This window comes from Ictalurus furcatus, chromosome 14 (genome assembly GCF_023375685.1).
Source record: "Ictalurus furcatus strain D&B chromosome 14, Billie_1.0, whole genome shotgun sequence".
NCBI classification, from domain to species: domain Eukaryota; kingdom Metazoa; phylum Chordata; class Actinopteri; order Siluriformes; family Ictaluridae; genus Ictalurus; species Ictalurus furcatus.
The window spans coordinates 18,247,344-18,267,943 of record NC_071268.1 but is presented as its reverse complement, the minus strand read 5'-3'; the positions used below and the strand labels follow the sequence as shown (position 1 = coordinate 18,267,943).

At 38.5% G+C, this 20,600-nt stretch overlaps 1 protein-coding gene across 1 annotated transcript in view; it reads right to left on the bottom strand.

Moving 5' to 3' along the window:
• Positions 1-16,359, bottom strand: part of tln2b (talin 2b) — a 127,829-nt gene extending 111,470 nt beyond the window's left edge. Inside the window, exon 1 of the mRNA XM_053642244.1 lies at positions 16,032-16,359. The gene's annotated coding sequence lies outside the window, so the exon portion shown is untranslated. The remainder of the gene's footprint in view (positions 1-16,031) is intronic.
• Between the last annotated feature and the right edge of the window lie 4,241 nt (positions 16,360-20,600).

The window sequence follows — 20,600 nt, the reverse complement described above, 5'->3', positions numbered from 1 at the left end:
CTTCAATAAATAACTATCATTTAAAAACTGTATTTTGCATTTATTCAGGTTGCCTTTGTTTTATCTTAGATTTTGTTTTAATTCTGAAACAATTTAGTATGAGATTTAAATAAAAAGAAGAAAATCAGGATGGGGCAAATACACACATTTTCACAGCACTGTACGTTCTACCCTACGTCCACACGTGCGAGCGACACACTGCTTGTTTATCTCTAGTGGATGCAACACACCTACAAACTGTTGCTTGTGGGTGTACACTGTCCAGCCTTTTATTTGTTATTTTTTTTAGTTCTGATGAGACATGGAAGTAGCTATATAACCTAGCTTCTAAAGATAACTAGTTAAAGGGTCATGAAACCTCCCTCTTTCAGCTCAAGTCTACCTCTCAATGTTTTGAAAAATCCAACTTAAATGGGCATGGATGGCTGTGTGAAGAAGGGAAGGGGAGTGGGCATGGCAGGGAAAGGCAGGGGAGGAAGAAGTGGGTGAGCCTTCAGAAGACTCACAATAAAGATGGATAGTGACAAAAATTTTGCAGTGCCAGCAGTGCCAGCAGTACGCAGGGCTCTGATAACGTAGAGGACTTCTCTCCTCCTGAATCCGCAGAGCTAAATGGAGACACAATAGATAGTGGTGCAAGTCCTCTGCCCTATCTACAGTGGGGGAAATAAGTATTGAACGTGTCAATTTTTTTCAGGAAATATATTTCCAATGAGGCTATTCACATGAAATTTTCACCAGACATCAGTATTAACTCAAGAAATCTGGAAATATAAAGAATTCACAACATTCAAGTCCATAAATGAAGTTATGTGTAATAAAGAGGAATGACACAGGAAAAAAAAAAAAGTATTAAACACGCTAACTGAAATGTATTTAATACTTGTTGGAGAAGCCTTTGTTTGTAACGACAGCTTCAAGACGCTTCCTGTATGAAGAAATTAATGGGCCGCAGTATTCAGGTGTGATTTTGGATCATTCTTCTAAACATATTGTCTTTATATCTTGTTCAATTGGATTTGAGTCAGGTGATTGACTGGGCCATTCTAACACCTTGAATCTTTTTCTCTGAAACCAATTGAGAGTTTCCTTTGCTGTATGCTTTTTAATCGTTGTCCAGCTGGAAGGTCCACCTAGGTCTCATCATCATCCTGGTGGATGGCAGCAGATTCTACTCAAGAATCTCCTGGTAAAGGGCTCCATACATTGTTCCTTCAATTATATGAAGTCTGCCAGTACCATGTGATGAAAAACAGCCCCACATCATGATGCTTCCACCTCCAAACTTCACTGTTGGTATAGTATTTTTAGGGTGATGTGCAGTGCAATTTCTTCTCCAAACATGGTGTGTAGTATGACAGCCAGAAAGTTACATTTTGCTCTCGTCTGAGCAGACTACACTCTCTCCCAGTATTTCATAGACTTGTCCAAATGAGTTGTAGCAAACTTTAAACGAGCGTCGACATTCCTTTTCTGTAGTAATGGAGTCTTGCTGGGTGAGCGTGAGCAGTGGAGTGCATTGCCTATTGTTTTCTCTGTGACGATGGCACCTGCTGCCTCCAAGTGTTTCTGGAGCTCTTTCCGAGTGGTCCTTGGCTCTTGGGCTACTCTTCTGACTATTCTTCTCCCTGGTCAGAAATCTTGTGAAGAGCTCCTGTACGTGGCCAGTTGATGACCTAGTGATGTTGCTTCCACTTGTGGATAATGGCCACAATGGTGCTTACTGGAGGATTCAGAAGTTTTGAAACACGTCTGTATCCGATTCCATCAATATGTTTTGCAACAATAAGGTTGCGAAGGTCCTGGGAGAGCTCTTTGCTTTTACCCATCATGAGATGTTTCTTGTGTGACACCTTGGTAACAAAAAACCTTTTTATAGACCATCAATTTACTAACCCAGCTGAGATTAATTTGCACAGATAGGGGGTATAATTACTTACAGACTTCAGCTGGTACCTTGCCTTGGAGAACTGCTTTTTCTTAGCGTGTTCAATACTTTTTTTCCCAGTATCAATCCTCTTTATTACACATAACTTTATTTATGGACTTTAATGTTGTGAATTCTTTATATTTCCGGATTTCTTGAGTTAATACTGATGTCTGGTGAAAATTTCATGCGAATAGCCTCATTGGAAATATTTTAAGTGAAAAGAAATGTCGACGTGTCCAATACTTATTTCCCCCACTGTATATTTTAACGTACTTACATTATTCCATCTATTAAGTCAAGGATCATTAACTGCTTCATAGCATACAATAGAATTCTTTTGAACCACAAAATGAGCGGATGTAAGATTTTAATTAATATATTTGTGTTAAACCTGTGCTATGTATTTAACTCACTTTTTCTCTTTTCTCACTCATGCTCATTTCTCTTTCTGCTGGTTGTGTCCCTGCCATAAATTCATATGGTTTGTATTATCATAGCCCCCTGGGGATGCTGACAGTGTATCTAAGAGCAGAAGTGCAGGGAGGGAAAGACAGAGGTTGCTGTAGGCATTGCTGGGTCAGCATCATACAACCAAATGCCTCAGCACCACAGCTTACTTAGGACAGGAGGGATGTAGACACTCGGCACACTGACAAGGACATTATCCTGCCATGTGATGGCTTAACAAAACAAGCAGAATAATGGTATCATTTTCAGAGTGCACACTGGAGACTAGAGTTGTATCTACTGTTAGCTTTATAATGGCACTCACGATTCAGGCTGATGTATAATTTTTGTCTTAGTTGCTGCCTATTGCCCATTTCCCACAGAGTATCTCCATTATTCTGCGAGATGAATGAAACTGCCACTATTGCCATCCTATTACAATGCTGGCTAAAAACCATCATTAGAAAAGTAATGTTTTGCAAGCAAAAGAGATAGAAAGCTTCTTGGCATCAAAATCCCTTTCTTGTGCTGTTTATGCCTTTTCTCTTGGCCAGTTTGGCTCAGCTGCACACTGAGCAATCTCTTAAGTAGTACTGCCATTAACCCCATACTCCAAAGAACCAGACTGCCAACAAGGGCTACACCAAGCCTCTGCATCAGCATCTGCCTCAGTGCTGGCCTGATGAGTCACAGGGAGAACCTTATAAGTCTGACGCTAGGAGGGTCCCCATGCTAATTCGCTTAATGGGCTTTCAGACTCACTGGGATGGTGCCAAGAGTACAGTTAACACTCATTCTGAAAGCTGTTTCAAAGGCCAAAACCAAATAAACACATGGGCTCTCCACATGATATTAATAAATCCAGCTGAAATGAGAAAAGAAATGCCAGTATTAACCGTCAGATTTATGCGGTCACCTTTAATCCACATATTTCAAAGATACAAAATTAATGTAAATTTTGATTTCACTTTACTAAACCTATAGAAGGTACTGATACATGATGCAGCCAACCTATTTAAAGCGGACATTCTTCCAAGTAGAACCCCTTTAGAAAGCTAGAACCATTAACCATTCCAATAACCTCTGTATGAACATCTGTAAGAACAACAAATAATTGCATCACAGCTTCAATGTCTGGAGTAAACTGGAAGGAAACAAACAAGACTAAAAAGAAGAGAACTGCTAAATTTTCTGGTTGCGTAATTTAAAAAAGTCAACTTTGTTACAAGCCAGTGCAGCTTGCCAAGCACATTAAAAATCCACTGGGTGCACTTTAAGGTGACTTAATAAGATCCATATGAACCGGCTCCTAAATCAGGTCACTTTTAATAAGCTCTTAAATCAAAGTTTAAGTAAGCCATTGCACAAAGAAAGCCATACTTAACAAGTTTCCTGTACACTCTACAATGAGCTTAACATCCAGCAGTGAGGAAAAAGGCTGTGGGCTTTGGGGTGTGGAGTAAAAGCACTTTTTCACTCCATGATCTTGACTTCATTGAGAACCAATGGTATGCCCTGATTCACAGCAGAAATACTGCTGCCGGTACTGGGTACCTGTGGATTTGAGACACCATCCAGAAATTTGACAACCGAAATATTTTCAAATACTATTTCTACTGCAGCTGAATAAAAGTACAAAGGCAACTCATGTTGTAGCCCTATATTTTTGAAATATCTGAAGTCAGAGGCAGTGTTTGTGAAATTTGTGCCATTTACACATTGAATCAAGAGCTTCTGGAGTATTTGGTTCTGTATGTAGCAGTGTATAGAGGGAACATAGCAATAGTAAACAAAACAAAAAAACAGCAAGGAATAAGTCTTGTCTGACCACTACTTTAAAGGGATTGGCTTTTCCACTGGGTGAATTTCACTCACATTTTGGTCTGATTGCTGCTTTATCTGAGAAAACACAAATTATTTTCAGGTGTTTTCCAGATCACCTTAGCAAGGGGTCAAAAATCAAAGGCTACAGCTAAACTGAAGCTAATTCCACCTCTGCCACCAACTAGCTACATCAGCTCAATTCTAAAACATGAAAATATTTCATTAATTTGGTCCCCATTCATTATGCTGACTGTTCAGTTTATTCTGCTGGTTCCATGACACCTTTCAGAAGAGGAAGCACATCCACAGTTTACTGGTCAAAATCCTCCTTTTTCTTTTTTCTTGTACGGTTTTGTTTTCCATTTGTTTATTGCTGTTATTTAAGCATCCACAGAAGCACGTGCCTGCATACAGATTTAATTTTAATTCTATATTATAACAATCCATACCATTATCCAAATCTCATGACAATATTCAAATCTATTAGTGTTTGATTACAGTATATTTAATTATAGTTTAAGGTTTTTTTTTAACTTTTAGTTTAATTTGTAAAAAAAAAAAAAAGTAGTAATATCATTAATTATAACAATTATAAATGTCCCAATGTGAATCATAATAGGTCAGGATTAGGCTTTGTGCTCAATACAGGATTGCAAGGCAGAGCACACACACATCAGTCTTCCACTAATCAGCACATGAAGAGGGAAGAAGAATGGCCAGATGGACCTCCGATTCAGTGATTCAATTCTGTGGTTTCTTTCACTCACTTCATTGCCTCTTAGCATTTATTCACACAGTGTTAGCACTAGCTTTCAGAAGCTCGATTACAAAATGCTGCCCTTTTCAAGTCTGCTTGAGAGCACACAAGACGGTATCTCATAATCTTTAGCATAAAATCAATGATCCCCAGCGGCGAAAAGATAGGAGATCTAGATTTCCCAAGGAACTTGTGCCTTTGTTTTTTTTTTTACATATATAAATACAGTGCCTGTCCCCATTCTAAATGAATCCTTTCTAAGGAGGTAATTAACACCACCACCCTACATTCTGATACTCTGGCCCCTACACTGAGGTCTGAGGATGAACCCTAGCTTGGCCTTGTGCTCTATGCCCGGACTAATTGATGTGGTTACGTGACAGTAGAAACACCAGAGGCAAGTGTTTGAATTAACGTTACTTAGCAACTGAAAAGCCAGGGTATTATGTAACAGCAACAACCAAACAAGTTAAGTAGTACTTTTTAAAAAATCCACAGAACCAATCATTTTCCCCATTTTCAGTGTTAGACCACAATACTTTATCTTGATTAAATTTCAATAACACCACTTATAGTGGTTCTTGAAAGTTTGTTAACTCATTATATTATATTTATCAGATTTCCACACAAGTCTTAAACATCCCAATAAAACAAACAGGACAAAATTATAATACTTGGTCATTTATTTATTGAGGAAAATGATCCAATATTGCATATCAGTGAGTGCCAAAAGTATGGGAACCTCTAGGATTAGCAGTTAATTTGAAGATTAAACTAGAGTCAGGTGTTTTCAATAAATGGGATGACAATCAGGTGTAGGTGAGCGCCCTGTTTTATTTAAAGAACAGGGATCTATCAAAGTCTGATATAAAAATAATTTTTTGGTTCGCGGTGTGTTAAAGCATTGCATTCCAGCATAAGATCATTATCCCATCTATGAAACATGGTAGTATCATGGTTTGGTCCCATTTTGCTGCATCTGAGCCAGGATGGCTTGCCATGGTTGATGAACAAATGAATTCAGAATTATACCAGTGAATTCTAAAAGAAAATCCATGAACTGAATCTCAAGAGAAAGTGGGTCATGCAACAAGACAACGATCCTAAACACACAAGTCGTTCTACTAAAGAATGGTTATAAAGAAGAAGAAATCTTTGGAATGGCCAAGTCAAAGTCCTGACTGTAATTCAATAGAAATGTTGTGGAAGAACCTGAAGCAAGCAGTTCATGTGAGGAAACCCACCAACATCCCAGAGTTGAAGCTGTTCTGTACTGAGGAATGGACTAAAGTTCCTCCAAGCCGATGTGCAGGACTGATCAACAGTTACCAGTAACGTTTAGTTGCAGTTGATGCTGCACAAGGGGGGGTCACACCAGATACTGAAAGCAAAAGTTTCACATACTTTTGCCCCTCACAGATATATAATATTGGATCAATAATAAATAAATGACTAAAAATAATATTTTTGTCTTGTTTGTTTAATTGGTTCTCTTTGTCCACTTTTATGAAAATCTGAAGATGTTTTAGGTCATATTTAAGCAGATACATAAATTCTAAAAGGGTTCACAAATTTTCAAGCACCACTGTAACTTTAGGGCATAGGTTCTCACCCCTGGTCCTGGAGTATATCCTGTCCTGCATATTTTTGACTATTTCCTGTGCTAACACACTAACTTCAATTCAAGAACGTATAGCGCTTTTAACAATTAACATTGTCACGAAGCAGCTTTACAGAAATATATAAATTCCAAGAGTCATTGCAGAATCCTTCTCCTGCACATCAGCATCATGGTCATCATCCTCACATCCTTTGTCTTGTTTGTCGTTATCATCATGAACATGATTACAATCACCATCAGCTGCAGAGACCACTGTATGATTACCATCAAGCTCTCTCATCACCATCACTACCACATTCGTAATAATCTCTCCCCAGCTATGCTGCATAAACAGTGGCCGACTTCATTCTTACAGCTGTATGCTGTAAAAAGTCCTCCATAGTGAGGCAAACAATGACTCCCATGATGGAAACTTTCACCAACACCCAGAAGCCCCAAAACTGTAGCCCAGCAACAGTTTATAACAAAACCAAAGACATTAAGTACATGGACCCTAATCACTCAGTAATGTGCTGCCTGGCCTCTTCAGAACACTGTTGCTCTTCCTTTTATTATGCTCACTCCTGAGCTGAAAGTTCCTCGGAAAAGCCTGGTCTTTGTGGGAGGACAGGAAATGAGAAGAGTACTGGAAAATGTGGACGAGGCGTGAATAATTTCAACAATGAGACCCTCACTGTGAATCCCCACCCCCACCCTAGAGATCCAGGGAACAAGCGATATTACTGTTCAGAGAAATCCACCTCTTTTCCTGAAACATGCTTAGCTCATCTGGAAGTGTGCTGGGTGGAGATGAGTGGAGGTGTGCTCTTTTCTAATGTTTCTAGACAAAAATCAAATCACTCTCTCTCTCTCTCTCTCTCTCTCTCTCTCACACACACACACACACACACACCCCTAATTTTTACATTGTAGGTCTTCAGGGAAACAAATGTGTCACTAATGTGTCCCATACCCAAGATCTTTAAAAGAAGGTCCAGAGAGGAAACCTTTCATTAAGGGCACTCAAGTGAAGAGGTCTTATGAACTCCAATGTATTCACTGAAACAGCAGCATCAGAGGCGAAAGACAGCATGGTGCCTTCCTTCACTTTGCCTGCTGGCCTATAAAAACCCTCTGGTTTGCACTTTAAATGAAAGCTTTAGGCATAGATCATCATAACTGTTCTTGGAGGTCTTTACTATTGGGTACCAATGCTTGGAAAGCTTTTATATAAATTCTACTGTCTCATAAAGCTACAGAACAACAATAATATAATATAATCAACTTCTTTTATTATTTTTTTATTCTAACTGAGGCAGCACTAGATTACAAAGCACATTCATAGTTCATAGAACGTGACTCCAAAGTCTGTACTACGTAGTGTTATCAGGGGGTCATGTTCAAACCATGCAGAAGTGAATACTACTAGAGAATTCACTTTCTTATGGCAGTTATGTAGTCATCCTAATAGTGACAAAGTTTAGGATATAAAACAAGAAAAGCTGATCTCGGGGAAAAAAGGAGGAAATTCCAGCCCTGGCATGGGCATACTGTACTCGTCAGGCCTGGCCTGCCACCAGAAAGACAGCACAAAAGACCCAAGCAGACTTCTGGTGTACTGGGCGTGTGGCAGTTCAGCAATTTGGCAAAAACACCCACACAACTGCACATTAACAAACACTTCAGCACAAGCATGCTCGTCTCTCTCTCTCTCTCTCTCTCTGATGGCTCTAGAGCAGTACAGATGGTACTCATTTATCAACAATGCAAAGAAAAGGTTCTAAATTGTTTCTTATGCATCAAAATTTGAATTCACATAACACAATTAAATTGGTAATCAAATGTATGTGTATGGAACCTTCACAGTGCAAGTAATGAAGCTTAATAAATACCAATTGGTCATAGCCACCTTGCACATTACTTCTTATTTTAAAAGACACACCCACTACTGACAACATATGGTATATAGGAATCGCTTCAGATGGTTCCGATAAAACTATGACATTTAGTTAGTGCCACCAAAAAATGTGCAAGAAACGCTATTATTTTTTTCATATTGACCAGTAAAGTGGGGAGAGATTAAACTGTGCTATTTAATATTTTTTATGTGTTTGTCCTTTTGGTGACATTTTCTGTTGAACATCAGTAAATGCATGTCGTAAGTCAGCTACACATTCACAAAATGGAAACCATTTGGATTTCTAGAACTAAATTCATTTTCAGATGGCACTTCAACTGCAGCAATACTGAACTCATACTACTCCTTAAAGTTGAATTATCCAGCAAAGCCAAAACCATGTTGAAAGCACCTTGTCTTTAATGGGTATTGCATTGGTGTATCTCATTTACCTCACCAAGTATGTTCTTCCAATTGGTGGCAAAAATGTGTTTCATTTTATTGGTTTCAGGGGCGGGAATCTGCATAAACCACTTGGTGTTGAAAGCTATGTAATCCGACTAGTCCCTTTAAATAAATAAATAAATAAATAAATAAATAAATAAATAAATAAACAAATAATTTTTAAAAAAAACCCTCTTCAAATGGCCCAACATCCCCCGGTGAAGCAGGATCTTTCATCTTATTCTTTAACATACTGTCTCTGTTAATACAAAGTATCCACTAACATGTTTGTATTCAGCATGTGTTATATTTAATTGAAAAATAACCAATGGATTCCACAGACAAATCAGATTATTAGCAGTTCAGCGCCATGATAAACAAAAAAAAGCACAAATACGGATCATCTTGCTTAGGTTTGTGCATATATTGACCATGTGTACACATAGCACCAAACATTTAATTTTTTTAAAAAAAATCCAAACTTTGCACTGAAGGTACACACATCTGTGAATATGTAGCATTAATAATCGAGGGCCCAGGCCTGTTATTTTTGTGGGATGGAAGAAGTACAGCAATAGGAAAATTACTTTCTCAGTGGATTATAGTAGGAAAATGAACATCTTTCTGGCTAATACATGATAAGTTATCATTCACAGCCATTTAAAGGCTACAATTGTGTTTGAAAAGGAAATGGTCAGTCTTTATAATGGATGAACTGCAGGAGTATCACCTTCCTCCTCCAGAATGACCGGACATAATGTCTCTTAGTTTCTCATTCATCATAACTGTACATTTTTGCTTAAAAGAATACAGAAAAAAACATGTAATGTTCCATTGTGAGAGAACATTAGTCACATAATGCATGGCTGCTCTTATGCAAGAAAAAAAAAAAGTGTAAAAGATGTTTGATGTGGTTCATGTAACATTTCACTGAAGACAGGAATGCACCTAGCCAAGTGTGTTAAGACTCCAACCAGTGCACTGTATTTCAAAAGGTCAATTAAAATAATCAATCAATCAATCAATCATAACTAATAGTCTGGATGAAACTGCATACAAGAGTAAATTAATTGAATTCAGTTAATCAAATGAAATCATGCTATGAATAATGCAGTAAACAACCTTTGTGTTTCCCTCTACAGTACAATGCTCAGCTATGCAGTCTCCCTAGTGGCACCAAATGTTGATTATTATCAGGAGGTTATGGGTTTGAATCCTGACATATCCATAGCCACCTCCAGCAGCTTGGAGACCAAGAAGGCACAATTACCTCTGCTCATTGTGTAGGAAGGATGAGATCACTCTTGCACCAGTCAACGAGAAGAAAGCTATCTAATTTTGGCAAGAATAAAGCAGCATAAAAAAATACAAAAATAAAAATAAAGCTCTCCAAGTGTGTACAGCCATCCTGTGGATGTCAATGCAAAACAGTTTGCAAAGATGCAGCGACTTCACATATCTTGAAAGAGAAAGATTTTGAAAAAAGGCACAGTGAAATCAGGCATTTCTGGCCACAACAATTACAAAAAAAACTCAGCGAAATCCTGTACGTACTATTATAATAGAACAATGTATAAAAAAAAAATGAAGGCTTTACTAAATAATTCAGCCGAGTCAATATCCAACATTGTTACGTTGAACACACTGAATAAATAACACTGAACGACAGTGTAGCTACCTACACTGGTATTATTTATTCCATTGCATTTATTGAATCCAAACCATCTATAGGATTAGCCACACTAAAATTTACCATTGAAAAAAATTATAATAATCACAGCAGATGGTGACAGACACCGTACATAATATGAAAATGAAAGATACACTATAATATAACGACAAATATAATCGGTCAAATCTCTTTTACAGTACATGTACTATGTAATGTTCTCACATAAAAAGACTTCCTGTCTGATCCTGTCATACATCACCCAAAAAAAATAAAGCCCAAAAGAAATATTCCACACCAGGAAAAAATGAGTGTTTCTAGTACTGCCTTTACTCTTCTACAACTCTATACTGTAATGTTTTATAATCACGTTATCCAGTGTAGCCCAGAAGAGGATGGGACCCCGTTTGACTCTGGGTCCTCTCAAAGTTTCTTCCTCATGTTGTCTTGGAGTTTTTTCTTGTCACCGTCACCTCTGGATTGAATATTAGGGAACCAAATCTACCCACTGTGTTCCTGTAAAGCTGCTTTGTGACAGTCTTTTATAAAAAGCGCTATACAAGTAAAATTGGACTGAACTGAATATAGCATATGTTCCTGCCCAAGCTGATTCTGAGGATGCCACTAGTTGGTTTCATGAATTAGCTAGCTACCGTAATCTGATTGGTAATAAACTAGCATATTTTAGTAAAAGAAAAATGGGTACGTGGTTACATTTGGAATTTTGGCCATCCCCATGATCTGCGTTTGGAACTACAGGACACAGCAATGAAGACAATTCTGACAGCGGACTAGATGAGGTAAACTGATTGTGTTGAGTGATTGACATTGCTAGTGTGTTTACCATACTCTGCAGCTGTAACATTTTCTTTTGAAACTATAAATATATCTCGTATGCCAGAGCATGCAGTTATAGTCTTGTAAATGAAGGCATGAGGGAAATGCTTTCCCGGAGTCTGTAAAAAAGAATGCCTTTCACATTCCGATCATTCAATGTTTAGTGGACCACCTTGCGTGAACATAACTTCCAATATCCAAAGACTTAATGACGCTCTACAATTCAAATTCATTTTAATAATAGCCTATTTAACTACACGTTTGTGTTCAAACAAAATCAATGGACCAGTCATTTGCCGAGCCTGGTTTTAATTACTCCCACAATAAGACCGCATTTGGGGTGGGGACTTACGATAAGGGGTACGCTGAGATCATGTACAATTACCTAATCATATTACTTAATCCCAGTGTTATCAAGGCTCCGAGAAGATTGGGATTTTATGAAGATGTTTTGCTGAGCTTGAGTGTCCAATAAGAGTGCAGTACATTAGCCATGTGTTGGATTTTGACTTTCAGTTTCAGTAAAACATACTCCAAACTGTACATATTAAACTGAAAACAAGAAGAAGAACTTGTCACATACCATTCTACCTACAAATATTAGCTGACCACTGATTTATTATAATTTTCTTTCATTTTCCAACATGAACCATTCCTTCACATAGCCACATTTTTGCAGCTGCCATGTTAGTCATGGAGCTTTGTAATACAAGTACAAACGCATAAAGCGCATTTGTCAAAGTAAGATTTCAGAAAAATGTCATTCAGACATTGACACAGTGATGGTGATTCGTCTTCTATTTACCAGATTGTTAAAAGGATTTTGATATGAATATATTTTAAAACATTAAAAACGGCTGTAATTCCTAAACAGTTAACACAATATTTTTTTGTTAAATTAAATTAGAATTAAATCTGAAAACCTGCACTTCAATCACACCTTCATTTAAAATCTATTGTGGTGGTGTTCAGAGGCAAAATTATGAAAATTCTGTCCAAATACAGACTGTATGTATGTATGCATGCATGCATGTATATTTATTTATTCAGATTGATCTCAATCCATCCATTTCCTGTACTGATTATCCTACACAGGCTCATGGGAGCACAATCGCACACAAACTCACATACCCATTCCCACATTATGGACAATTTGGAAATTCCAATCAGCCTACAACACATGTCTTTTCACTGGGTGGAGGAAACCAGAGTACCAGGAGGAAACCCCCTAAGCAGCGGAAGAACAGGCAAACTCCATGCACACTGGAGGCACACACAGGAGGCGGAGTTTCGAATTGAATCCCCAACCCCAGAGGTGCAAGGCAAACGTGCTAACCACCAAGCTCCTGATCTCAATCCATTTAGTTTATTTTGATAAGGTTTTTCTCTGACTGAGCCATCAGTAGGGCCATTAATGGACTTTTAGATAGCATTTAAAAATGTACTCAAGATTTTTAAAAAAAAAAATCAAAAGTAAGACAAAAAAACATAATCTTTGAGAGATCTTACATCACTGACCTGTAAGCACTCAAGTTCACAAGAATAAACCAAAAATCTATGCAATCAGGCATGACTTCATCAGGCTTTGGACAGCTATCAGAGCTCTGGTTTATCCAGAGCCATGTGCTGGTGGAGAACCTTATGATCTCATGCATCAGCGAGAGTGAAAGAGTAACACCGTGCTGTGTGGACCCTGAGCCAACAATGATATCTCCACAGCAGTGGAAAGGCTTTAAAATACTAAATCCATCTTGTTGAGTGTTCTTTTAAAATAGAGCATGAATGCAAACCTGAAGCTAACATTACTTTTTGTATTGGCAGTACAGTATGGGGAACAAATGCTCATGTTCTCCTGTCTGCTCTTAATTTGTGCATGATGGCACTGGAATTATCAGATTTTATCAGTACTTCTATAGAGCCAAGAGCCATATCCCAGCTTGAGACACTTACTATGCAGAGAACTAATTATATCCATGTATAAGGAAGACGGAGCAGGTGTTAGCAAAAGCTGCAAGACTATGAGCAAGGGAAAGTGGTCACACAAAGTGGCTAGTGATAACTTACATGTAGTCTGCGAGAACCTTCAAACGTTTGTACAAATCCTCATTAAGGTTTCCCTCTTTTGGTCAGAGTCTGAGTGTGTCCCCATTGCTAGTCTCCCTCTATAAACATTAAACATTAATGGAGTTTTATGTCAACCACAACCTCATACCACAGCATGCCTAAGAGAGAGTCAGTTTTTTTTTGTTTTTTTTTTTTTTTTTACAGTATATATTGTCTTGGGGGAAAAAAAATAAACTTTAAAAAAAAAAAAACCTAGAGAAACACTCACACTATTCCAATTATACTCCTCAATCATGACTCTCTTCACTTCCACAAATTCATATTCCTCACACATCAATCAGCCTGTAACACAATGAGCCAGGCACACAGTACACCAAGCCTATGATTGTCCTTAATCTTTTTCAGGAGTGGAAAAAGGGAACAGCATTCAGATCACAGGCTTGACCTCATAACTGCCAGAAAGCCCACTGCACAGCAGTATTAAACATCCGTCTCTTCCTGTCATACAGCATGACTGGCTTCCCACCCACTGCCTACATTACCCACTACACACCACACAGTACTGATATTCAGGGTGTTGGAATAAAAAGCAGCAGCACGATCTCCAGGGTTAGATTATATTACAGTTTTATAGTAAAATCTACCCATTTTAAAATGTACATTGTGGATAGTAATTTCCATCAGAGTTTCCGCTGTGACACTGCTGCAATAAATGCATTAAATCTGCTTAGTGGTAAGAAAATACCGAGTGCACTAAAAGAATGAGTACACAAGAACAAGACAACAGGAATTTGTAAGGAGGCCATTGTGTGAGTTCGATTTTCTAGAAAAAAATAAAATAAAATCACTGATCCGAATGTCCCCCCCCCCCCGGCCCCTTTCAACGCAATACCATTTCTGCCAACACCCAGCACGGATCCGATCTAAAAAAAAATAAAGAACAGGTTCCCGACCCTGCTCCTGGTATACCCCCAGCCCTGTATATTTACAATCGTATAAAACACTTCTCAGCGTGGGACCAAACAGGATCAAAAAGCAAACAACATCCACGCAAGGTCATCTCTCGAAATGTTTCAACATACAGACCATGGATGTCCGATCTTATCGGTGCTTGGTCGAAACGAAAACCTGCAGCCACAGACCCTTTGCAAATAAGACTGGACACAACTGATATAAATCGATTACTCGGACAGTTAGGCCTAGTCCTGAATTCAGACATGCTAAGACCAAGGTGACTGTGACTCGCTGTTCAGAGGGGCGTGGCACTTTTTCAGCTCCATCAACATCAGGGATCATGCAAGAACTGCACCTCTTCTTCAAGGACAACTTGATAGAAACTAGTTTCTTATTGAGATTACTTAAGGTGACCAGGTTTTGCCTGGATGGGTGATTAATGGAATAGACAAGTAGGTAGGGTTTTCTCTTCTCCTCAGCAGGCAGACAGTGTATGGTCATATGTGCATATCCTGCATGAGATGAGCACCAGTGTGTGTGTGTCATCCGATATTGCAGTGAAGCAGCTGGAGAGTCATGGAGAGAAACACAGGCTGAATTCGGTTTAGAATCACGTCAGATTTGGTTATGATTGAAATGCACCGTTGAGGAATTAATGCTAGGCTTTTTTTTTTTTTGGACAAAATATCCATCCAAAATGAATGTCAGCCCATTAAAGCACCCTAGATCTCGAGTGCACAGTCGATCGGCCACGAAACTCTCGATAAAATCCCAAATCGATCCGAAACAACACCAGCCTCAATAATAATAATAATAATAATAATAATAATAACAATAATAATAATAATAATAATAATAATAATAACAACAACAGCGACCTCCATTTCCAACCGGTTCCTCTGCAGTTATACACAACAACACCGCGTTACCGCAGGAGCGCATATCCGGCCAGGGGTTTCAGAGTTTTCGCCAGTGGCCTCGATAGATAAGGCTGGGAAATGGAGCGGTGTACATCGACTGGATACAAGGAGATAGTGTTAATATGGCGGCGTCAAATTTCGCCCTTTAGCGTTGACCCCCATCGACCGGGAGAAACGCCATGAAGTCGTTGAAAACGAGTTGTTCCCGACATCAACACGCCGTGTAATACAGCACGAACCGGGCCAGTGTTACAGGCAGAGGGTGTGAGAGCGTGGTGCTGCTGCTCGGTATGGATGTTGACTTCTCTTTGATCACATCAAGCTCAGAAATTTTGGCGAACACACACACACACGGTTCAATCAGAAATCACAACTGCATAAACAGACCCGCGCTGTTCAGCGTGCACAAAATGCCAAATAAGGGCCACTTCCATCTTGTGCACACGTCCAGTTTTAGAGATCCGACACACACACACTTCCCCGAGCCAGAAGTAATGAACCACAGTTCACATTTAGAAACACGCTTGCTGATATCAGACGCCCATTCATACTCCACCATCACACGCCGGATCATTCACACTGCGCTTTATTCCACACGCCAGCATTGCATTTTCATAACAAATACAAATAAAAAGAGCATTGCGTTAAAAAAAAAAAAAAGGAAAAGCCGCAAATGGAGAATTCGTACCTGAAATCCAGCAGCGTGGTGCATGAGAGAGGAGCTGGTGTGGAGAGGCAGCAGGCTGTGGGTGACTCCAGCCTCTGTACACTAGAGCTCCGCCCTGCTTATTAAACTCCCTCATCCAAATCAAACACTACTGATGGAAGGCGAGAGGAACATGCAATCCATCACCACCCCAATCACATCTCCTTCACCGCCATCCCCACTTTGTGCACTTTATTTATACGTGTGGATTTCATTAAAGTGGGTTTAAGAGAAGAGTGCACAGCCTTCTTTCTCTCTTAAAGGTATATGAAGTGTGCATTTGCTTCTTAGATTGTACCAGTTGTGTGTCTTTCTCCTGGGGAAATGTAATGTTTACTGACCTTGCCTTACACAGTTTTAAAATGTCCTTTTTGAGATTTGAAGCTTAAGGGGGGAAAATATATATTTGGACCATGTTAGAATATTCTAAGATAATATATTATATATCATTTTATTGCTATTTAACAACAAATTAATATTAAGACTCCAACTGTTTTAATATCACGTACATATTTATTTATTTATTGGGAATCTATAAGAGATTTTTTTTAAATTATTTTCCTTGCCTATACTAGATTTTTTTTTTTTTTTTTGAACCACATTTTTTGGTTCATTAAAGTTGCAGTACAATTCAAGCTGACATTCAAGTATTACTTCTTGTTTTAGTTTTTTTGAGGTATTATTTATTTCCTTCCATTCAGTTGAAATGATCAAACATTTAGGATTAAAACTATACTAACTAAAACTACTAACTGTATAATGCAGACCCTTGGATATCTTTCACAGACTATTGGGGGTCTCCAGTGCCTACTTTGTACATCATTATAAAATATATATATTTCTCACACTAGGGGTGGGCGATATGACAAAAACTATCTTATCACAATATTTCAAACTCTTTCTCCGATACACAACATGTATCACAATAATACAGTCTAGTTTGCCTTACAAACTACCAGTAAAACAGTAGTTCTGCATTTAAAAATAAAAAAAAATTTCATGAATAATATATATTTTTTATTAACACAGAAAGGGAGGATACTTTTATTCATATTTTGTTATTAGTATTATTTTTTGACATAAAAGTGAATTGTGACAGAATTTATCAATATTGTCACACAAACCTACCTCATGCACTTCAGTTTTGTTGATTATAAATTCTTGGTGACCATAATGTTGACCAGCACAATCTCAGCCCGACTCTGACTCAGAGCTGTATTTGAAGTTAAAGCCATCCTCCCCCACCCGCCAAACTGCTGATCCATCTCATGATAGCTTAATAACTAGCTGATCAATCGCATCATGTTTCCGCAGTGTTCAGTGCAGAGGGTCCGGAGAACTGGGATGAAAACCTAGGTCGGTACATATAGTAGTTACAGTGCCCTCCACTAATATTGGCACCCTTGGTAAATATGAGCAAGGAAGGCTGTGAAAAAATTGTCTTAATTGTTTAACCTTTTGATATTTTGTAAATAAATAAATAAATAAATAAATAAAAAATTTTAAAAAATACACAAAAACACACTGCTCTCATGGCTATCAAACAATTGCAAACAAAACACAGGTTTATCAAAAAAAAAAAAAACGTTGTTAAATACAGGTGTGCAACAATTATTGGCAGTATATTCCCATTGATATTTGACATTTTTTAGTACAGCTGGGTGATTAGGGAACAGGAAATTGTTCAACCATGAATTCCTGTTTCACACAGGGGTATAAATATGAGGTAATACATAGGCCAAATTCCCTTAGTCATTCATAACAATGGGTAAGACCAAGGAATATAGCTGTGATGTGCAGCAAAAGGTTGTTCAGCTTCACAAAATGGGAAGTGGCTATAAGAAAATAGCAAAAGCATTGAAAATGCCAATTTCCACCAACAGGGCAATAATTAAGAAGTTTCAGTCAACTGGAAATGTTATGAATCAACCTGGAATTAGACGTGTGTCTATATCGTCTCAATGCACTGTGAAGAGGATGGTTCAAGTGGCCAAAAAATCTCGAAGGATCACAGCTGGAGAATTGCAGAAGTTAGTTGCGTCTTGGGGTCAGAAAGTCTCCAAAACTACAATCCAAATTCACCACAAGTGGTTTGGAAGGGTTTCAAGAAAAAAGCCTCTACTTTCATCCAAAAACAAACTCAAGCGTCTTCAGTTTGCCAGACACTACTGGAACTTCAAATGGGATTGGATTCAATGGTCAGATGAAACCAAAATAGAGCTTTTTGACAATAAACACCAGGTCGTTTTAATGCACAGGTGGTTTTAATGCACACAGAGAGGTAGCCATATGGAAAAGTACTTCATGCCCACGGTTAAATATGGTGGTGGCTCATTAATGTTTTGTGTCTGTTTTTCTGCCAGAGGACCTGGACATTTTGTTAGGATACATGACATCATGGACTCTTATCAAATATCAACAGATAAATGAAAACCTGACTGCCTCTGCCAGAAAGCTTAAAATGGGCCGTGGTTGGATCTTCCAGCAGGACAATGATCCAAAACATACATCAAAATCAATACAAAAATGGTTTAGTGTCCACAAAATCAAGGTCCTGCCATGGCCATCCCAGTCCCCTGACTTGAAACCCATAGAAAACCTGTGGGGTGAACTGAAGAGGAGAGTCCACCACCATGGACTTCGAAATTTGAAGGATCTGTAGAGATTCTGTATGGAGGAATGGTCTCAGATCCCTTGCCATGTATTCTCCATCCTCATCAGCCATTATAGGAGAAGTCTCAGAGCTGTTATCTTTGCAAAGGGAGGTAGCACAAAGTATTGACTAAAAGGGTGAAAATAATTGTTGCACACTATATTTAACCATTTTTAAAATAAACATGTGTTTTGTTTGCAATTGTGTGATATCCATGAGCAGAGTATTTTTGTGAATTTTTTTTAACAAAAGATCAGAAGGTTAAACAATAAAGGCAATTTTTCACAGCCGTCCTTGCTCACATTTTCCAAGGGTGCCAATATTAGTGGAGGGCACTGTATATAACTTACATAAGATTTAATGGTACATAAATCTTTTAAGGTATCATACATGTTAAAGGTAAGAAAGGCATAGACCTGTGGCTAGCACCCCAGTGGCAAGCAATGATACAATTTATTACTGAGGTGAGATTGCTGTCAGACAAAACCAGCAAAGTTTTCTCCTTGATTTGAACTAATTACTAATTAATACCTTGGAAAATAATCACTTAGAAAACCTAAAAGTACAATAACATATATCCTGATGATCTAATGTGACTAGCTGTGGCTCTTTTCTCTTCATCAAACATCAAATGTTTTACAGGGGTTACAGTCTGACTTTGCTACATAGCATAAAAGCACTCACCAATGTCCATCTTTAAAATGTCCTGCAATGACCTGTTTAAAAGCCATTCTACAACAACAAATCCCTCAGAAAAATAAGCTTTGTTTCTCTTTCAACCTTTGCAAGTTTAATCACAAACACATCCTCATTTCTTGTGCATCTGTAACTGAGAGCATTATCTCAGATATTAATTTCTGAGCCGCTGCCTGTGTACATCATAAATATGCACAACTTGATAATGAACCATAAAAAAACAAATAAGTGTGTAGGTAGACTGGAGTCTTTTAGTTGCTAAAAGAGAAATGTAATTCAATATTATTTGCATGTATCACTGAGTAGTACATTTTAAATGCAAAGCACCTCATGGACCTGGCTTTGTACTCAATCACTCACAATTTTAACGAGTGGTATAATTTCTTACCCCTCAAGTATGCTTTAATGTGTGGATTGTCGTAGAGACATCACAGTCTTATTAATGACACTGTGCTCTTGTTGGTCAATAAGTTCCAACCACATTCTTCCACTTTGGTGATCAATCCCTGAAGGAAAAATAGATAGTTGAAATTATTGGAGAAATAATCATGTGTAAGATGAGCTGCAGATATGTGCTGCTAAATACAGGCCCAGAGACCAAATAAAAATGAACTTGGTTAAGTAAAATAATACGCAATATGCAGGTTTAGCGTTTTTTTGTGTTTTTTGGGGGGTGCCTTAGTGGTTAGCACATTTGCCTTACACCTCTGTGGTTGGGGGCTCAATTCCCGCCTCTGCCCTGTGTGGGTGGAGCGTGCATGTTCTCCCCATGCTTCAGGGGTTTCCTCTGGGTACTCCGGTTTCCTCCCCCAGTCCAAAGACATGCGGTGTAGGCTGATTGGCATCTCTAAATTGTCCGTAGTGTGTGAATTTGTGTGTGATTGTGCCCTGTGATGGGTTGGCATCCTGTCCATGGTGTCCCTTGCCTTCTGCCCTGAGTCCCCTGGGATAGGCTCCAGGCCCCCTGAGACCCTGTGTACACAGTAAAATCCCTAGTGTTGAATTAACACCCAGAGTGTTCATTTGTGTCCAATGGACTAATATAAACACTGTAGAGTGTGCATTCAACACTCTGGGTGTTAAATCAACACTGGGGATTTTGCTGTATAGGATAAGCGGTACAGAGAATGGATGGATGGATGGAGGTAGCCTATGTTACTGCATCATCTATAAAAATGCAAAACCATATTGCTTCAACCTTC